The sequence below is a fragment of the Scyliorhinus torazame genome, chromosome 4 (assembly GCF_047496885.1).
Source record: "Scyliorhinus torazame isolate Kashiwa2021f chromosome 4, sScyTor2.1, whole genome shotgun sequence".
NCBI lineage: Eukaryota > Metazoa > Chordata > Chondrichthyes > Carcharhiniformes > Scyliorhinidae > Scyliorhinus > Scyliorhinus torazame.
Genome location: NC_092710.1, coordinates 50,204,081 through 50,225,390, shown reverse-complemented (window position 1 = coordinate 50,225,390; position 21,310 = coordinate 50,204,081).

Below are 21,310 nucleotides of genomic sequence, written 5' to 3'. Positions count from 1 at the left end.
AATTCTCAATTTTCTGTCCAACCATTAATCTTTGCAGAGTTAGCCTACTCTGCTTTTAATTCGACAACATCGTCAGCGTCATATGTTAGCCACTGATGGTGCATTTTTATCGGCTAGTTATTTTTAAAAATACAATATATATTCTTTGAGATGTATAAAATCGACTACGACCATTCGGTCTCTATTTTCTCGTCTTTCAGTCATTTTTTCCACTCCACTCTGTCCGTCTTGCCTTCAGGCGTGGTGATTGTTTATTTCTACTCATAATATTGTGTTTTTTGTAACGTTGTCTCCACATTAAAACTGTAGTACTAAAACCACAATACAAAGTAGTATAATTATATGGCTGTGTATGCCATCATTCAGAGTAGATTACATAATCCTTTCCATTATATGTTAGCCGCACTAAAACTTGCCCCTCCATAGTGCTTACAGAACTGATTGCAGTAAGAAAGTGTTCTGAATGTATTCTATGAATTGATTCACAAGGTTACTTTTGACAATTTTCTTGCACAAACTTCGTGTAGATCAAAACTGGATTGAAATGCATTTGAGACCAGCTGAAAATATGTGAAAAAGAAAGTTGTTATGTTCGTTTAACTTTAAAAAATAAATATGGAGTACCCATTTCATTTTTTCTAATTAAGGGGCAATTTAGCATGTTCGATCCACCTACTTTGCACATCTTTGAAACCCACGCAAACACGAGGAGAATGTGCAAACTCCACACGGTCAGTGACCCAGAGCCGAGATCGAACCTGGGACCTCGAAGCCGTGAGACTGCAGTGCTGCCACCGTGCCGCCCTGTTCATTAAATTTATAACTTGAAACAACACAGTAACACAGTGTAAAATCTATATTCTTTCTATATTTGTCTCCAATGTTCGGATATCACATTCAATGCTGGAGCGGAGTACTGAGCGGTGCCGCGGAAGGAGCAAGTATAGGGGTGAGAAGCGATGAGCGGAGGGTCGAGTGATGCGGCGAAAGGAGAGGCCAGCGGTGCGGCGACAGCGGGAGGAGCGACCAATTGGAGGGAGCTGCAACCTGTGCCCAACTGTGATGTCAGCGGCGTCGCGCGAAGGTGTCGGAAGCAGTGAGCGATGGCGGGAAAAGCGCTGAACGAAAGGGTTAACTTTTTAATTTGCTTTTCCAAAGAATGGAGCAAACTATTACCAAATACACTCACTGCGTCACTTTACGTATTTATCGCAAAACAACTGCATTTTCATTCTTGATTTGTGAAATTATTTTGTTCTCGTTTATTCAAGTTTGCCGACATTTTAAATTCCATTTGTTGCTGATCCCTTCAGTATTTTGTAAGATGTTTCTCATCAGAATTTTCAGGGTTGTAAGACGATAGCATTTAAAGATGGATGTCAGCTTTGCTCTTTTGTTTATGGTTTTACTCCTTTAAACAAACTTTAAAATTCCCTTCTCGAAAGATCTGTATGTGTTAATAATTTGAACCTTAGCAGCTCCACCTAACCTCTGGTGCAAATTATTTGTAAAATTCGAATTGAATTTCACGTGCATGTTTCCATTTTTTTGAATTCACTGCAGAGACCTTTGACAGCTGAAAGTGACATTTTAAACTATGTTTTTTGAAAAATCTTTGCTGGACACAAAAACTGACAATTTTAATTTAATGTCAAATATTTCCATACGTTTAGCTTCTTCCTCAAATTTGTTGTTTTATTGTTAGATGTTTGCGAACATCACTTTGCTTTAACAATAAGTTGAATAAATTATGGTAAATGTATTCCTTCAATTGGCATGTGTAAGATCGTCGATGGTGACGGGAGGAGTCGGAGTTAACTAACACTAATTGTTCATGGGTGCCTAGGTTACCACGTTGGTCCTTTTCCTCTGTGCCTTACGCTAACAATCAATGGTATAGTCACTGGCCTGGTGATCCAAAGACCGGGTAATAGTCTGAGGAGACAAGTTTGAATCCCATCATGGAAAGTGATGGAAATTGAATCCCATTATTATCTGGAATTAAATGTCGAATGATAGTCATGATGCCATTGTTCACTGTCGTACAAAGCCCAGCAGGTTCACTTCTGATGTTTCTGCCATTCTTACCTGGTCTGGCAGACATGTGACTTCAGCTTCACAGCTCTTAATTCCTCTTCACAATGGCCTAGCAAGCCACTCAATTGAATGAAAACCACTACAAAGTCAATAAAAAGGAAATAACTCAATGGACCACCGACACGGGCGGCAAATAGTTAGCACTGTTGCTTCACAGCAGCAGGGTCCCAGGTCCAATGCCCGTTTGGGTCACTGTGCGGAGTTTGCACATTCTACCCATGTCTTTGTGGGTTGCCTCCACACAGACAGTGACCCAGAGCCGGGACTAAACCTGGGACCTCGGCGCCGTGAGGCAGCAGTGCTATCCACTGCGCCACCGTGCTGCCCTACTAAATTCAATTTTTTGCTCAAATATTAGTCTGCAGTGACAGGATTGATGGCTTCCATTAGCTGAAAGTCCATTTTACTTACAGTCACACTGAAGGGAATCAATTTATATACATTCATTCAGCCATCTGGCGTACCTCTGATTCTGTCTTCCCTGTGCAATTTTCCTTGTTGACCGTGAGCGATAGTGGTCGTCGTTCGTGTCCTCTAGTTTTTTAAACATTCGGTGATGCATGCAGGCAAGTAAGATGGGTGCTTGTGGTCCACCTGCTTCAAAATTCCACCTTAGCCCTCCCTTGATTAATTTATTGTGGATTCCAGCAATTATTCTCAATCCTTTGTCTGACTCGAACTCTCCAATCCACTACGTATTACGAACTTGGCATAACAACTGTGCTTGTCAGCAAGTGCACACCGCTGAAAAACACAGTGTGCTGTTCAGTTGGTGGGATGGCTTGGTCTCCCCAGAACACGCAATGTACTGATCACATAATACATTCGCCTCTGACATCAGGTATCGTTGCAAGACTTGTTGGATCGTTTTGGTCAAATGATTGGCGCTGATGATTGGTCACCTAACACTCTCGAGCCTTGAACCTGATTGTGGCTGCAAGGGTCATCCTCATAAAATGGGAATCAGGGATCCAAAGTCAGATTCATGGTGACATCGAAGGATGTAGACTGATATTGGTCAACAGTTTCTGACGCTGTTGCACGTTTCCTCAATTAAAGAATATTTCTGAGTGTCCAATAATTCAGGTTTTGAAAGAAAGTTTGGAAGAAACTTAATGGTTGAGTGTCTGGGAGTGTATCATGATAAAAGTGTGCTGCTCTATAATAATGTTGTTGAACCACAAGCCTTCCCTTACAGCGATCATATGACCACAAAACCATTTAGTTAGTTCAAAAGATGGTTTATTTGCATACACAAGAATTACCTCAACATGCAAACACAATATCTACTACGAGTTAAACTACACCTATCAGCTACAATAACCTATACTTAACTTCAGGGCGACCGCCACTGTGCAAATGGATAAGGCCTTTATCTTGATCACTTGACTGGTTCGAAGAAAGTGGCTCTGACTCTGCTGGGCTCATCCATCAGATAGTGATCGTTGGTCTTGAACTTTGCTGGCTGTTGCTGCTGCAATTGGACTGGCACAGGCCAGATCCAAAAGGGACAGAACACCTGGCTGCGTCCTCTTTTATCCCCCTGGGATTTCGCGCTCTTTGGGCTGTCCTTAACCTTGGATGCAATAGTTCAACAGGGCTCTGATCACTGTCTTCGATTTCGGCCAATAAAGGGGCGGGTGACTTGGTAGCTGGGCGGGTCCTTAGTGGCCATTGACCTTGGCAGTTGGGCTTTCTGAGTAAGGGGAGTGGCGCGGATCAGTCTGTGGCTGTACCGGTTGCTTGATTGGAGTTCTATTGTCCTGGGAAAATGGGCCATTAAAATGCAAACGAGCGGGGGTTTCGATCAGGTCTGGTTACCTGTCTTTCAGATACACATAGGCTCTATATGTGTCTGAGTCCTGTGTTGGCCATAATTCCCTTGGTCCTTTGCAGATGGCCATCTTAGGTGGCTACAGTCCGTCCTTTTGATCCTGAACGCGAAGCATGGTGGATCGCACTATTCATCCCTGTTCATCCTTGGTGGACACCCGGTTACCCTTGGTCAAGGCAAGGTTCTACTCTACTCTATCTTATGGATTGGGACATTTACCTAATATTTCATGAATACATTCATGCATTAATTCATCTCTAACAATGACTATAATCCAGGCCACTATAACATTTAATTTATCCCCACAGTTGTTCTCTAGCTACCGCTATCTAAGCTACTCTCATGCTGCTGGTGAATATCACAAGAACGTATATTCGGTACAACATTTAAAACAGCAGCTTCACATTTCTACTTAATCCTAATAAAGTTAAAGAGGTACATGGTTTATTTTTAGCAGCGATTGTTACATGAGTTCGATTTTGTTCAATTCCAAATAAGGGGGATCGGACTGTATATATCGGGGAGCGGGAGGATTTTGCTCACCATTTACGGAGTCAGAGTATCGGAACAGCACTGCAGATTATTGCAATTAGTAGAAGGGCCTCTATTATGTATGAAAGGGGGTTCCATTTGGCAATGTTTTCGCACATTCGAGGTCTGTCTTTCTGTGTGGTGTAGTGTCAGGTTGGTGGTGGCCTGTTGTGCGGTAGTGTTCGGGGCTGGTGTGTGGTTTGTCAAAACAGTCCGTTGCACGCGCAGTTGCAGAAGTCCAGCGATGATCCAAACGCATGTCAGCAGTCCTTGCTTCATCCTCTGTTTTCTGTTTTCAGGGTAATCCTGGGGGTGCAAGCATAGTATCTGTTATTATCTTCGGTTAATATCTCGTTTTATTAGTCTTTCTCTCCCTACTCCAATTATGATTGTCACCATGTGCGACTCCCTCATTTTTGTTTCGTAATACCATTTTGGAGAGACAAGAAATGCAAATTTTTAAAGTACAGAGACTCTCGCAGCTTGTGGTCGATGCGGGGAGTGGGCGGACAATTTCTTCCACCAGTCTTTTCTTTACTTGCAACCAGTGGTGGTTGAGGCTTATCTTAACCAGCCGAATGTCAGGGCAGCCAGTTTTATAGAGTTTCGTCCCAAGGTTCAGAGGTGGTTCACATGTAGCAGCGTGTAGAGCAGCCAATTGTGCGATATGTGTAAATAGCAGGTGGGGAGCGACCAGGGGGTCGTTGGAGGTATAGAAAAGAGAGGGTGAGCGGACGGAACGTGGCAAAATGCATTCTTTATACCATAGCCAAAGGGAGAGTAGAGGAGGTGAAACTAAGGCCTGCCAAAGGCAACGCAGTGTAGAGAACCATTTCAGAGCGTATGAAGAGACGGGAACATGAGGTGCATGTGGGGCTGCTGCGGGATAAGAATGGGTGGAATCCCTGGGTAGGGCAGGAGTCAGTGCCATTACTCCACTACCCGAGCTTAACTGACCGAATGCATTTGAGGTCCTCAGCGAGGATTCGTGCCTGTACATAGGCACTGTATGTGTATTTTTCCCATGGTCCTTTGCAGGTGGCCATCTTAGATGGCTACAAAGGCAAAGGAATCGATATTGGTTTCAAGGATGATGCATAATATGTAACTAATCTACTGGAATCGCTGACCTGCAAGGTGGAGGATTTGTAATTGGAATGACCCACACAGTTTGTAGCAAAACAGAGGGCAAGAATCCACACTTACAATTGTGGAGAATTATGGAATACGGTTGGAAAACTAGCACCATAATGAAAAATTAAAACGAAAGAAGGTTATCAACTAACGAGCCCCATTAAGTTGACAGTGGTTATAGAACCCATGGGACTTAATTTGGCATCAGCTGATGCTAATGTTTGCAATTTTGTATTTTTATGTCTGCTTTGCTCGTTCCTGAATTTAAGCTGATATTGAAAGTTGAAAGTCATTTTGCACTGAATCTTACTTTGTAGACATTGTAGACATTTTTCCGGAACTGTGAAAGTGCTTTGATTAATTAATCAATAATAATCAGTAGTGATGTGCTTTCCAAAGGCTATTCCCCCATATCGGCCATCTGCTGGTTGCTCTGTATTACTTTTCTCCCTTTCTAAGAGTCGGGCTAGTAACTTCATCGAAGTCCACTTGTGACAATTATTATTAATAAAATAAATATATTTTTAAATATATTTATTCAGAAGTCAGTTTTCTTACCGCATTTGATTAGTCTTGGACTACAAGCCAGGATATTGAATGGCCTTACAGGGGCTAGTCAACTATGGTAGGCCATCAGGAGATGACATTTGATTGATGGACCCACAACCTGATTAATGGCCGTTGAGCAAACACCATCAAAATGCTGAAACAACTTGGATTGTAAAGTCTGTGAGCGGCATTTGAAAGGACGTACATTTACCAGACTTGTTTTGAGAAAGTCTGGACAAGGCTCAAAAAGCTGGAATTAGGAGACTACAGGAGGAACGGCCAGTAACCAAGTGACCAAGCGCGGTGCCTTCCTGCTATAAGGTTATTCATGTCCATCCGCCCAATTCCCATCACGCCATAACCGAACCTGCACAACCATGGACACGAAGGAGCAATTTATCACGCCCAATACACCTAGCCCGCACATCTTTGGACTGTGGGAGGAAACCGGAGCCCACGCAGACATGGGGGGAAAGAGTAAACTTTACAGAGGCAGTGACCCAAAGTCGGAATTGAACATGGGTCCCTCGTGCTGTGGGGCAGCAGTGTCCCTGTGCCACCATGTCGCCCAAACACGTAAATAGAGGAAGTAAGTATATAAGTCATTCTTTTTAAGTGTAAAAAGTGTTTTCGCCGTTCAATAGCTTTCTCTTTCTTTTTACTTACTTCTATGTGACCAATTATGATTTCATACGATCAGTACAATGATCATTGTCTTTTTTAAAGATTTTATTAGAGGTTTTCATTTTAGAAAATGCAAAATCAACAAACCTATCGAAACCAAATACAATTTACGAACAATAAACATTATAAATAACCCACAAAACTCAAACCCCCTTAGCTCCCCCCGAACTCTCTTCCTTCTTTAGATAAAATGTTTTTATTGTTTTTTTCATTTTCATACATAGCAAGGTTGTATAGTGGCACATATATTACATAGTGATAAGCCAGTCCTAGTCAGCTGTACGTATTTACGATCTTTGAATTGGGTAATCCTGGAACATGGTGGTGAATGGCCTCCACGTATTGTGGAAGCACACTTTCGGCTCACGGAAGGCGAATTGGTCGTCACGGTGGTACAGTGATGGCACTGCTGCACCACAGCACCAGGGATCAGGGTTCGATTCTGACCTCGGGCGACTGTCTGCGGGGAGCTTGCCCATTCTTCATGTATCTGCATGTGCTTTCTCTGGATGCTCCGGTTTCCTCCGGAGATGTGCAAGTTAGGTGGGCAAGATATGCTAAATTGTCCCTCAGTAGGGCTACAGGGATAGGAAAGAGGATTGGGCCTAGGCTATGGTGTTCTGTCAGAGCATCGGTGCAGACTGCATGGCCGAATGGTCTCCATCTGCGCCGTTGGGGCTGTAAGAATTAGATTATTTCGCCAACCGGTCGGCCAGCCAGGGCAGTGTCGTGCCACAGTGGATGGCAGTGCTGCCTCGCGGCGCTGATGACATGGTTTTGATCCTGGTCCCTGGACACTATCGGTCTGGAGATTGCACATTCTTCCCGTGTTTGCGTGTGTCTCACCCTCACAACCCAACAATGTTGAAGCTAGGTGGATTGGCCACGCTAAATTGGAAAAGAAATAATTGGGTACACACAATTTATTTTTATTAATTGGGGGGGGGGGCAGGAGGAGAGTGCTGATTGCCACCCAACCAGGATTCTTCGGCTGGCGACATGGGAAGCAAAGGCTAGGGTGTCGACTCCTCAACTCATTAAGCATTCTGACTGGTCTGATAGACCAAAGACTGCCACTTTTGGCCATGACTCCACCCACATCCGACAACCTTGAACAACGTCGAAAAAGGTTGTCCAGAACCCAATCTGTCTGGGACATGCCCAGGCTGTGGTTGGCCAGGCCTACCTGGCACATTCACATTTGCCCTTTACCTCCGAGAAGAAACAGCTCATTCGGGTTCTGATTAGGTGCACTCTGTGTATCACCTTTAGCCTTGCGCATGTGGAGGTCGAGGAGGAGATGACCTTGTACAATGCTTAGCTTCAGACCCCCACCCTATTTCAATCCCTAGCTCTTCATCCAGTTTTTTCTTGTCTCATACAGTGTCGGGGTGGGGGTGGTGCCTTTCCCACCAGTTGCCCATCCCACCCACGCCACCACATTGCCAGCATCCAACAGTTCTTCTAATAATAAGAACAAGGAAAAGTACAGCACAGGAACAGGCCCTTCGGCCCTACAAGCCTGTGTTGACCATTCTGCCCGTCTAAACTAAGATCTTCTACACTTCCGGGGTACGCATCCTTCTATTCCCATCCTATTCATGTATTTGTCAAGATGCCCCTTACTTGTCACTATTGTCCCTGCTTCCACCACCTCCACCGGCAGTGGGTTCCAGACACCCACTACCATTTCTGTAAAAGACTTGCCTTGTACATCTGCTCTAAACCTTGTCCCTGGAACCATAAACCTATGCCCCATAGTAATTGACCCCTCAACCCTGGGAAAAAGTCTCTGATTATCCACTTTGTCTATACCCCATATAATTTTGAAGACATCTATCAGGTCTCCCCTCAACCTCCGTCGTTCCAGTGAGAACAAACCGAGTTTATTCAACCTCTCCTCATAGCTAATGCCCACCATACCAGGCAAAATACTGGTAAATTTCTTCTGCACCCTCTCTAAAGCCTCCACATCCTTCTGGTAGTGTGGGGACCAGAATTGAACACTACACTCCAAGTGCGGCCTAACAAAGGTTCTATACAGCTGCAACATGACTTGCCAATTATAAATTCAATGCCCAGGCCAATGAAGGCAAGCATGCCGTATGTCTTCTTGACTACCTTCACCATCTGTGTTGCCCCTTTCAGTGACCTGTGGACCTGTACACCTCGATCTCTCAGACTGTCACTACTCTTGAGGGTTCTACCATTCACTATATATTCCCTACCTGAATTAGACCTTTCAAAATGCATTACCTCACATTTGTCCGGATTAAACTCCATTTGCCATCTCTCCGCCCAAGTCTCCAAACGATCTAAATCCTGTTGTATCCTCTGACAGCCCTCATCGCTATCCGCAATTCCACCAACCATTGTGTCGTCTGCAAACTTACTAATCATACCAGTTACATTTTTCTCAAAATCATTTATATAGACTGCAAACAGCAAAGGTCCCAGCACTGATCGCTGCGGAACGCAGACTGGAGTCTTATCCTCCAATCACAAAATCACTCTTCCATTGCTACTCTCTGCCTTCCATGACGTAGCCAGTTAAGTATCCATCTTGCCAGCTCACCCCTAATAAGAACAAAAGAACATAAGAATTAGGAGCAGGAGTAGGCCACCTAGCCCCTTGAGCCTGCTCCGCCATTCAATGAGATCATGGCTGATCTTTTGTGGACTCTGCTCCATTTTCGGCCCGAACACCTTAACCCTTAATCCCTTTATTCTTCAAAAAACTATCCATCTTTATCTTAAAAACATTTAATGAAGGAGCCTCAACTGTTTCATTGGACAAGGAATTCCACAGATTCACAACCCTTTGGGTGATGAAGTTCCTTCTAAACTCAGTCCTAAATCCACTTCCCATTATTTTGAGGCTATGCCCCCTAGTTCTGCGTTCACGCGACAGTGGAAACAACCTGCCCACATCTATCCTATCTATTCCCTTCATAATTTTATATGTTTCTATAAGATCCCCCCTCATACTTCTAAATTCCAACGAGTGCAGTCCTAGTCTGCTCAACCTCTCCTCGTAATCCAACCCCTTCAGCTCTGGGATTAACCTAGTGAATCTCCTCTGCACACCCTCCAGCGCCAGTATGCCCTTTCTCAGGGAAGGAGACCAAAACTGAACACAATACTCCAGATGCGGCCTCACTAACACCTTATACAATTGCAGCATAACCTCCCTAGTCTTAAACTCCATCCCTCCAGCAAAGATGGACAGAATTCCATTTGCCTTCTTTATCATCTGTTGCACCTGGAAACAAACGTTTTCCAACTCATGCACTAGCACACCCAGGTCTCTCTGCACAGCAGCATGTTTTAATATTTTATCATTTAAATAATAATCCCTTTTGCTGTTATTCCCACCAAAATGGATAACCCCACAATTGTCAACATTGTATTCCATCTGCCAGACCCTAGCCCATTCAATTAACCTATCCAGATCCCTCTGCAGACTTCCAGTATCCTCTGCACTTTTTGCTTTACCACTCATCTTAGTGTCGTCTGCAAACTTGGACAAATTGCCTTTGGTCCCCAACTCCAAATCATCTATGTAAATTGTGAATAATTGTGGGCCCAACACTGATCCCTGAGGGACACCAGTAGCTACTGATTGCTAACCAGAGAAACACCCATTAACCCCCATTCTTTGCTTTCTATTAATTAACCGATCCTCTATCCATGCTACTACTTTACCCTTAATGCATCTTTATCTTATGCAGCAACCTTTTGTGTGGCACCTTGTCAAAGGCTTTCTGGAAATCCAGATATACCACATCCATTGGCTCCCCGTTATCTACCGCACTGGTAATGTCCTCAGAACATTCCACTAGATTAATTAGGCACGACCTGGCCTTTATGAACCCATGCTGCGTCTGCCCAATGGGACAATTTCCATCCAGATGTCTCGCTATTTCTTCCTTGATGATAGATTCCAGCATCTTCCCTACTACCGAAGTTAAGATCACTGGCCTATGATTACCCCCTTTCTGCCTTCCTCCTTTTTTAAACAGTGGTGTCACGTTTGCTAATTTCCAATCTGCCGGGACCACCCCAGAGTCTAGTGAATTTTGATAAATTATCACGAGTGCATTTGCAATTTCCCTGGCCATCTCTTTTAGCACTCTGGGATGCATTCCATCAGGGCCGGGAGACTTGTCTACCTTTAGCCCCATTTGCTTGCCCATCACTACCTCCTTTGTGATAACAATCAAAGTCCTCACCTGTCATAGCCTCATTTCCATCAGTCACTGGCATGTTATGTGTGTCTTCCACTGTGAAGACCCACCCAAAAGACCTGTTCAGTTCCTCAGCCATTTCCTCATCTCCCATTATTAAATCTCCCTTCTCAGCCTCTAAAGGACCAATATTTACTTTAGCCACTCCTTTTTGTTTTGTATGTTTACAGAAAATTTTACTATCTGTTTTTATATTCTGAGCGAGTTTACTCTCATAATCTGTCATCCTCTTCTTTATAGCTTTTGAGTAGTTTCTGTTGCCCCCTAAAGATTTCCCAGTCCTCTAGTCTCCCACTAATATTTGCTACTTTGTATGCTTTTTCCTTCAATTTGATAGTCTCCCTTATTTCCTTAGATATCCACGGTAGTTTTCCCTCTTTCTACCGTCCTTCCTTTTTGCTGGTATAAACCACTGCTGAGCATTGTGAAAAATCGCTTTGAAGGTTCTCCACAGTTCCTCAACTGTTTCACCAGAAAAGTCTTTGTTCCCAGTCTACCTTAGCTAGTTCTTCCCTCATCCCATTGTAATCTCCTTTGTTTAAGCACAAAACACTAGTGTTTTATTTTTCCTTCTCACCCGCCAATTGTATTTTCAATTCCACCATATTGTGATCGCTCCTTCCGAGAGGATCCCTAACTATGAGATCATGAATCAATGCTGTCTCATTACACAGGCCCAGATCTAGGACAGCTTGTTCCCTCGTAGGTTCCATTACATACTGTTCTAGGAAACTATCGCGGATACATTCCATAAACTCCTCCTCAAGGCTCCCTTGACCGACCTGGTTGAACCAATTGACATGTAGATTAAAATCCCCATGATAACTGCTGTACCATTTCAACATGCATCAGTTATTTCTTTGTTTATTGCCTGCCCCACCATAATATTACTATTTGATGGCCATCAGGGACTTTTTCGCCTTACTATTCCTGAAATTCCAACCAAATGGATTCAACCTTATCCTCCATAGCACCAATGTCATCCCTTACTATTGCCCGGATGTCATTGTCATCCTTAAATAACAGAGCTACACCACCTCCGTTACCATCCATCCTGTCCTTCCATATAGTTTGATACTTATTTGATATTTTGGATATTTAACTCCCAGTCGTGACCGTCCTTTAACCATGTTTCAGTAGTGACCACTAAATCATAGTCATTCATAATGATTTGCGCCATCAACTCATTTACCTTATTCCGAATACTACGAGCATTCAGGTAAAGTACACTTATGCTGGCTTTTATACCTCTGTTCTGAATCTTAACACCTCGATCTGTAACCTCTCCTAAGTTATATTTGCTCTTAACTTTTTTCCTAATTTTCCTTGATGTTGAACCCATATCTTCATGTAACAACCTGTTGCGTCGCTTACCATTTATATTTTTACTTCCCGTTTTATTCCTTTTAGTATTGCTGGGCCTATTGACTGAGCTACGCTCAGTCACTGTACCTTGTACTGTTGCCCTTTTTGATTTTGACTATGGTTTCTCTGCCTTACACTTTCCCTCTTACTGCCTTTAGTTTCTACCTGTTTTACTACCTTCCAACTTCCTGCATCGGTTCCCACCCCCCTGCCACATTAGTTTAAACCCTCCCCAACAGCTCTAGCAAACCCCCCCCCCCCCCCCCCCACCCTCCCCCCAGGACATCGATTCCAGTCCTGCCCAGGAGCAGACTGTCCGGTTTGTACTGGTCCCACCTCCCGCAGAACCAATTCCAATGCCCCAGGAAATTGAATCCCTCCCTCTTGCACCATCTCTCGAGCCACGCATTCATCCTATCTATCCTGATGTTCCTATTCTGACGAACTCGTGGCACTGGTAGTAATCCTGAGATTACTACCTTTGAGGTCCTACTTTTTAGTTTAACTCCTAACTCCCTGAATTCAGCTTGTAGGACCTTGTCCCGTTTTCTTTACCTATATCGTTGGTGCCTATGTGCAGCATGACAGCTGGCTGTTCACCCTCTCCCCCCCCCCAGAATGTCCTGCAGCCGCTCTGAGACATCCTTGACCCTTGCACCAGGGAGGCAACATATCATCCTGGAGTCTCGATTGCGTCCGCGGAACCGCCTGTCCATTCCCCTGTCGATGGAGTCCCCTATAACTATAGCCCTACCATTCTTCTTCCTGCCCTGCTGCGCAGCAGAGCCAGCCACGGTGCCATGAACCTGGCTGCTGCTGCCTTCCCCTGGTGAGCCATCTCCCTCAACAGTATCCAAAGTAGTATATCTGTTTTGCAGGGAGATGACCGCAGGGGACACCTGCACTGCCTTCCTACTCTTGCTGTGTCTTTTGTTTACCCATTTTCTATCTCCCTCAGTAACCTTCACCTGTGGTGCGACCAACTCGCTCAACACGCTATCCACAATGTCCTCAGCATCGCGGATGCTCCAAAGTGATGTCCATCCACAGCTCCAAGCGGTCTAACAGGAGCTGCAACTGGACACACTTCTTGCACGTGAAGGAGCCAGGGACAGTGGTCGTGTCCCTGAGCTCCCACATCGCACACGAGGAGCATGTGACTTCACCTTTTGTACTAGTGTGCCATGAGGGTCCTTGTCAAAGGCCTTACTGAAGTCCATATAGACAACATCCACTGCCCTACCTGCATCAATCATCTTTGTGACCTCTTCGAAAAACTCTATCAAGTTGGTGATTCATGACCTCCCCTTCACAAAATCATACTGCCTCTCGCTAATACGTCCATTTGCTTCCAAATGGGAGTAGATCCTGTCTCGAAGAATTCTCTCCAGTAATTTCCCTACCACTGATGTAAGGCTCACCGGCCTGTAGTTCCCTGGATTATCCTTGCTATCCTTCTTAAACAAAGAAACAGCATTGGCTATTCTCCAGTCCTCCGGGACATCACCTGAAGTTAGTGAGGATCTAAAGATTTCTGTCAAGGCCTCAGCAATTTCCTCTCTAGCCTCCTTCAGTATTCTGGGATAGATCCCAGCAGGCCCTGGGAACTTATCTACCGTAATATTTTTCAAGACGCCCAACACCTCGTCTTTTTGGATCTCAATGTGACCCATGCTATCTACAGATCCTTCTCCAGACTCAACATCCACCAATTCATTCTCTTTGGCAGCACGGTAGCACAAGTGGATAGCACTGTGGCTTCACAGCGCCAGGGTCCCAGATTCCATTCCCCGCTGGGCTACTGTCTGTGCGGAGTCTGTACTTTCTCCCCGTGTCTGCGTGGGTTTCTTCCACGTGCTCTGGTTTCCTCCCACAGTCCAAAGACGTGCAGGTGGATTGGCCATAGTGGCCAAAAGGTTTGGGAGGGGTTATGAGGATTGCGTGGAAGTGAGGGCTTAAGTGGGTTGGTGCAGACTCGATGGGCCGATTGGCCTCCTTTTGCACTGTGTGGTCTATTTTCATAATAAGTTTTTGTTTCTTTATTCGTTCATGGTAGTCCCTGGCTGGGCCAATATTTATTGCCCATCCCTGTGGGCATTGAAGTGTCAACCACATTGTGATGGGTCTGGAGTCACATATAAGTAATGATGGCAGTTCTCCTCTCCTCAAGGACATGAGTGAACAAGATGGGTTTTTACCTCAATTGTCAATTACATCATTAGACTTTTAATTCGGGATTTATTTGTTAAATTCAAATTCCACCATCTGCCCTGGCGAGATTTGAACCAATGTCCCCAAAGCATTACCCTGGGTTTCTGGATTACAAGTCCAGTGACAATACAACTATACCATTGCCTGCCTGTCTCAGTGCCCATGGGTATGTTGTTGTTTCACTACGGAGGAAGGTTTGGAGTTGCATGTATCATAACCCGTTTCCCATGTCAGTTGAAACCTCGCGATCAGTTCCGCTAGCATTGTGAGAATATTTTACATGGGGAAGTCACTAACTATCATTGTCCCTGCTGCTGTTTCCACCGTTAAAAGATGGCGTCCATTTTGGCTGGCGCAAACCTGTGATTGTTTCAGATGGGGGCCACAGTGGACATGTTTGCCAGACTGAAGTGTTGTCTTAGTTGGTTCCATGTCCAGAGCATGCGTAGTACCACTGGGTTGGTTCAGTGTTTGGCTGGTGGCGATGGGAGCGCTGACATCCCTGTGCAGGCGATCTCGTCTATTCTTACCTATTCCGCTTCTGGTTCATTTACCCACCCTCTCACTCTTTCTGCTGTGGCTACCCAGTGGTAGTGTTGGAGGTTTGGAAGGGCCAGGCCTCTCATGCTTCTCAATCTTGGCAAGACTTTGTCGGGGATCCTTGGATTCTTTCCCGCCCCCATACACACACACACAAACGCCATGATCATTTTGTTTACTGTGTTAAAGGAGGTCTTGGGTTTGTAGATCGGAATGGATCAGAGCAGGAAGAGGAAGCTGGTCAGTATGTTCACCTTCATCGTCTACACCCACCCGGCCAGAGAGAGTGGGAGTGTATCAGACCTCTGCAGGTCATTCTTCACATCCTCCACCAGATTTGCCAGATACAATTTCTGTGTCCATGTCCAGTCGTGGGCTGTTTGGATCGCCAGGTAGAGAATTTTTTTTCGGACTTTTTTAAATAGCAGTCCCACCTGCTCTGCCCCTCTCCCTTGCAGATTCACCAGGAAGATTTCATTTTTGCTCAGGTTGATTTTGTAGACCAGGAAGTCTCCAAAATCTTTCAGGAATGGCATTATCCCTCCGATGTTACTTTGGGGGTCTGCGACATGGAGGAGAGGTCATCCACGTAGAATCAGACTCTGTGCTGTCTGCCTCCACTCTGGATCTCCTTCCAGTTCTTTGCCGATCTGAACGTGATCGTTAGTGGTTAGATTGCCAGGGTGAATATCAGCGAGTACAGCGGGAATCTCTGCCTTGTGCCTCTTTGGGGCTGGAAGCATTTGGAGCTGGTGGTGTTAATCCATCCACTTACCATGGCAACGCTGTACAGAAGTTTCAACATGTGGTGAAGCCTGTCCCGAGCTCAAACTGCTCCAGCACCTCCACGAGGTACTTCCACTCGATTATATTAAAACAACATAGAGCTTTGCTTTTGAAGGAATACCGTGCTGTGGGTAGAGAGGAACCTGTGGAAGTACTGCACTTAGATTTCTGAAAGAAATTTGATAAGGTGTAGTAAAGGTTATTGGAGAAAATATAATCTCATGATGTAGGTAGTGACATAATAGGGTGGGTAGAAGATTGATTACCGAACAGGAAATAGAGATGTTACATTAATTGGTCTTTTTCTATTGGGCAGAATGTGATGAGTAGGGTGCCACAGGGATCAGTGCTGGTACTTTTTGTAATTTTTTACCTGACTTCGAGGAAGGTAATTTTGTGAAATTTGTTAATCACACAAAGATAGACAAGGAAAAGAGGGCATAAGGAGGCCACGGACAGACATGATCAGGTGACGTGAGTGAGCAAAGAACTGCCAGATGCGGTGCAATGTGGGAAGATATGAAGTTTTCCATTTTACAAGACGAAGAAAAGGTAAGCTAATTATCTAATTGGTGAGGGATTACAGAGCACTGAGATGCGGAGGGAGATAGGTGTCCTCGTGCATAAATCACAAAAGGTTAGTGTACGAGTTCAGGAAGTTATTAGTAAAGCTAATAGCATGCTATTGCTTGTTGCGAGGCAGTTGCTTACAAAAGCCCGGCTGCTGTGCTGCCTTGCGGAAGGCATCGGTGACACCACATCTTCAGTGTACGGCATTGGTTCTGTAATTAAGGAAAAATGTAAATGCCTTTGACGCAGTTCAAGATGTTTTACTGGACTAATACCAGGGCCACGTGGGTTTTCTGATGAGGAAAGCTTTGAGATGTTAGATTTGTATCCATTAGAGTTTAGAAGACTAAGAGGCGACTTGATCTAATCTTTTTAAGAACCAGAGGGATGTTGACAGGGTGGATGTAGAGAGGATGTTTCCTCTTGTCGGAGAATCTGGATCGAGAGGTCACTGTTTAAATCTCAGGGGTACCTTATTTGGATGGTGAATCTTTCAACTCTCGTCCGAAAATTGCAGTGGAAATAGTCTCTGCGTGTTTGTTTTAAATCTGAGCTGGATACATCATTGATTTACAAGGGAATGGGAAGAATGTAGGGTAAGGTTCAAATCAGAGAAGCCACGATTTACTGGAAGGGTGGAATAGGCCTACTCCCTTATCCTGAAACAGTGGCCTCTGGTTCCAGATTGTCCCACAAGAGGAAACATCCTTTCCATCCTGTCAATACCCCTCCGGATCTTAAAATATTCCATCAAGTCGTCCTTCAGTCTTCTCAACTCTAGTGTATACATGCCTTACCTCTCCCAGTTTTCCTCATCAGACAATCAGCCCAGTCCTGGAATTCGTCCAGTGAAATTTCTCCCAAATGCTTCTAATGCATTTACGTCGTTCCTTACTCACCAGAGGTGGTCACACCGATGCCCTGCATGACTGGGAGGGCTGGGTGATGGATGGACATATGGATGGATGGACAGAGGGAGGGAAGGAGAGATGGACGGACGAATGAATAGAGAGATGGGCGACAGAGGAAGGGAGGTAGGGTGTCAGGGAGGGAGGGAGGGGCAGGTGGACGGAGGATGATAGACAAATAATTAAAGTAATATCTTGCCCAAGCAGGATTTAAACATTTTCGGCCTTTTGCCTGTGTAATTAACTATTTTTCTTGTATTTTGAGAAGATGAGAATGGAGCCAGATGAGGGGTAGGGGAGACCCTGTTCGCAGTTTTGCTTTCTGTCCATTTGGGGAGGTTTCAGGATATACACCTGGCCCCTTTATGTCCACTCCTCCAAAGATCAGCTCTCATTCTTTGTTTGTGCTTCCTCGCCCGCCTGGCTACTCCTGTTAATTTATACCCGGAACACCGCATGTCATCTGTCGCCATCGTTCCTCTGCTTTCTGGTATCTGTGACTCCGCTGCAGGGTTACCGCAGGTGATCCGAAATCTTCCTGTGTGTTTGGACCACTGCTCAACCCTGTGTCTGATCACTTTAGCTCCTTTATTTCAGGTCCTCTGAGTGCCTGGCTTCCTCCGGACTCACTGGTGCTCGGTGTTTGACATACCTGCTGCTAATCTTCTACTCATCCTCTGTCAATCTGTTCCTCTTACCCTGAAAACACTTTGATGTTTTTAATTTAACAGACCTTTTCTTTTTGTCCTTCAGCAGTCACCTCTTGCTTCATAACGCTGGATCTTTGAGCTGCTTTGCATTTTTGTGTTTATTAATTCATTTAATAATTGATGCAAATGGATATATCACCGCCCTCTTCAAATACTCTCTGAATTTGAACTGAGTTGTCACATAAATAAACGTGTTTGTGCAGCAACTTAAATTCCGCAGCATATAAGCAATGTTTTCAAAGGTATAAAAATCATCATCATCAAATCCGTTTGCAGCATTAAAAAAATATAAAATATACACCGACCACAAAAGTATGAAGCTGCCGGATATGTTGAAGAGTAAAACAATAGACTTCTTATGCGGTCGTAGTCGACCTTCCGTTCACCTCTTCATAAAACCAATAGGCTGAGGCTAATCAAACACTATTTCACCTTTATTACTTACATTACTTTTCTAAACATAACACTTATTTTTGTGTAGGGGTAATTAAAATATTGTATCCTTCTGAACACTTTATTGAAAAATAAGTCTCGATCGCTATCACGAGTGCTATCACATTGAAAATTCACGTTAGCATTGTGATTGCCTTTTCAACGGCTCCACTTTTGTGTTATGACACGTCATCTACTGTTTGTATTTCTGTCATAAATGTTAATAGTGTTTTAAATTATTTATAATTATTTTATATTAAATATATTTAGAATGAAACATCCTTAATTTGAACGTTTTTTCCTTTCCGGCTAGCCTACATGATACTTTAATAACCTTTTTATTTTAATTTTAACTATTATTTTGTTTTGAATTACACTATATTATTAATATTATTATTTTTTTAAAACCCCTTCTCATACAGTAGACTCAAAATTTTTAAGCAATGTGGAATAAAGTCGCTTCTGGGGCCCCTCCGGGATTAGGGGCCTGAAACTTAAGCTTCATTTGTTTCATAGTTGATCCGCCCCTGCTTCTTTCTGCTCTCCATCTCCGGGTCACGGTGATTCTCTGCCTTGCTCTGACTCCTCAGGTTTTTACGTACTCGATTGGTCACTAAAATGTGATTGACTGTCAAAGCATTAAGCAACAAAATTAAGCCGAATGGCATCAATGGGGTTAGTATCTTTTCAAACATTCTAAAACCAATCCATCTAGGGTCAGTAAAATAGCTTAGATTGTTAGAACAGTGCCATGGTACATTGTAGACGATCGGCTTGGGTTTACATCTGAAATAGATGGGAATATTTTTTAAACAGAGCAAAATGCCGGTTTTTGTCAGTGTCACCGACGCAGTTGTCTTGGGTGCAATATTTCGATTTCAGCTTCAGCCAGCAAATGGCGACAAATCGATCAAAAGTGAATGCGACGGTAAACCAAACAGAACAGTCTAGGGCAGCACGGTTCAGGACATGGATAACACTGCACACAGGGGTGGTTCTGAGAGAGTTATTGGAAAAAAATAACTATTGATTCGGTTGAAAATAACCTCAGTGATAATGACCAGTAGATTTGCCATTGCCACCAAGTATCGAGTGGTGCAGGTGGAGAGGCCAATATTTCCATGGGACAGGATCACGATTGCAGCTACGTTAACTGTATGGAAAGGCAAGCAACATTCGTGACAAAAAAATCCCCGTTTCTGAGTATACACAACATGGAATTTGATATTCAATAATTGTGAGTTATAAATGTCAGAGGTTAACAAATTTCAACCATGACTTCAGCTGGCATTCACATTCACGTCCAAATCCCTCCCTCGACCCGGACACCAACCCCCAGATTAGTGGCAGATCATCAGATAGAGAAATGACATTAATCTCGGATCATTGATAGTGATAGTGGCACGTGGTACCAGATGCATTAGTTATTACAGTTAGAAACAAGTACACCTGCAAGCATATCACTATCAATCTAAATGTTTTAAAAGCACTGGAGTTCATTGCTGCTGGACGTTCACAAGGAGAAGAGAGATTGAATTATTTTTATCGACCTGTGATTAAAGCCACTCAACGTGCTTCCCATCACAAATTGTTGAGAATGTGATACACGTACACATCGTCTGTATGAACAAAATAACAGAACGATGAGGCGAGAATTAACGGGAAATATGCGCCTTGCTCTGTGCATAGAGAAGGCTGATGTTAGATCTAATGGTGGTCTTTACAATTCCAAAGAGGTTCGAAAATGGAAATGTGGAGAGGTTACCTGAGATTCTGTGCATGTGTCCATTCAGACTTCCAGAAATATGAGGCTAAAATCCACATGAATCCACAAAATTGATCAAGAGATAATGTTTTACTCCGAAAATGGTGAGAATGTGGATATATTACTAATTGGGGTAGTTGGGGTGAAAAGCATTTAAGAAGAAGCAACGTTTTTACTTGGGTGAGAAAGGAATGGAGGTCAGAGAAGCACGAATGGACCCTGAAGACACATTTAAACCATTTCGGACGTAGTTCCGTGCTTTGAAACATGTAACTTGAGTTTTAATTAATTATAATTATCAGTGTATGTTTGTGTGATATTCTAATTGATTATTTATAAAAAGATTGCATAATGTGCTCAGCACTATCCTTTCGGAACGACATTGATCAGTACCAGAAAGTGCTGTCATTAACTCCACTTGGAGTTCATTAACTCCACTTGGAGTAAGTGTAAGATGGTATCAAACACTGAATACAATTGTACAATGTCAGATCGCCAATGGAACGCATATCATTGTTTTCTTGTGCCGAGTCCAAGTTAATAATTACACTGGGAGGAATTTTAGATAGACAAACACTGATACATAATAAGACATAGGCACTGTGGTTAGGTGATCCGTTACATTTAGTCACCTCATTCAGTATAATTCTACAGTGACAGGGAACCTAGGAAATTCCTTCTTCTCATAGCCACGATGTGCTTCTCATTGGTTTCCTGCTTCGCTGTTTGATTCAACGGGACTTAACATTACGCTGAATGCAACAATTGTATCACACAGGGAACCTGTAACTTGGAGCAGTTGATGCAGCAGAATATAACCACACGGAGAATTCCCAAAATTTATTGTATTCATATTATTGAAGTGTGAGTGTATAACTCTAATAATTCGACCACATTTACCATAATGATAAGAATCCATCCACAGAAAAATATCACAAACACCCCAT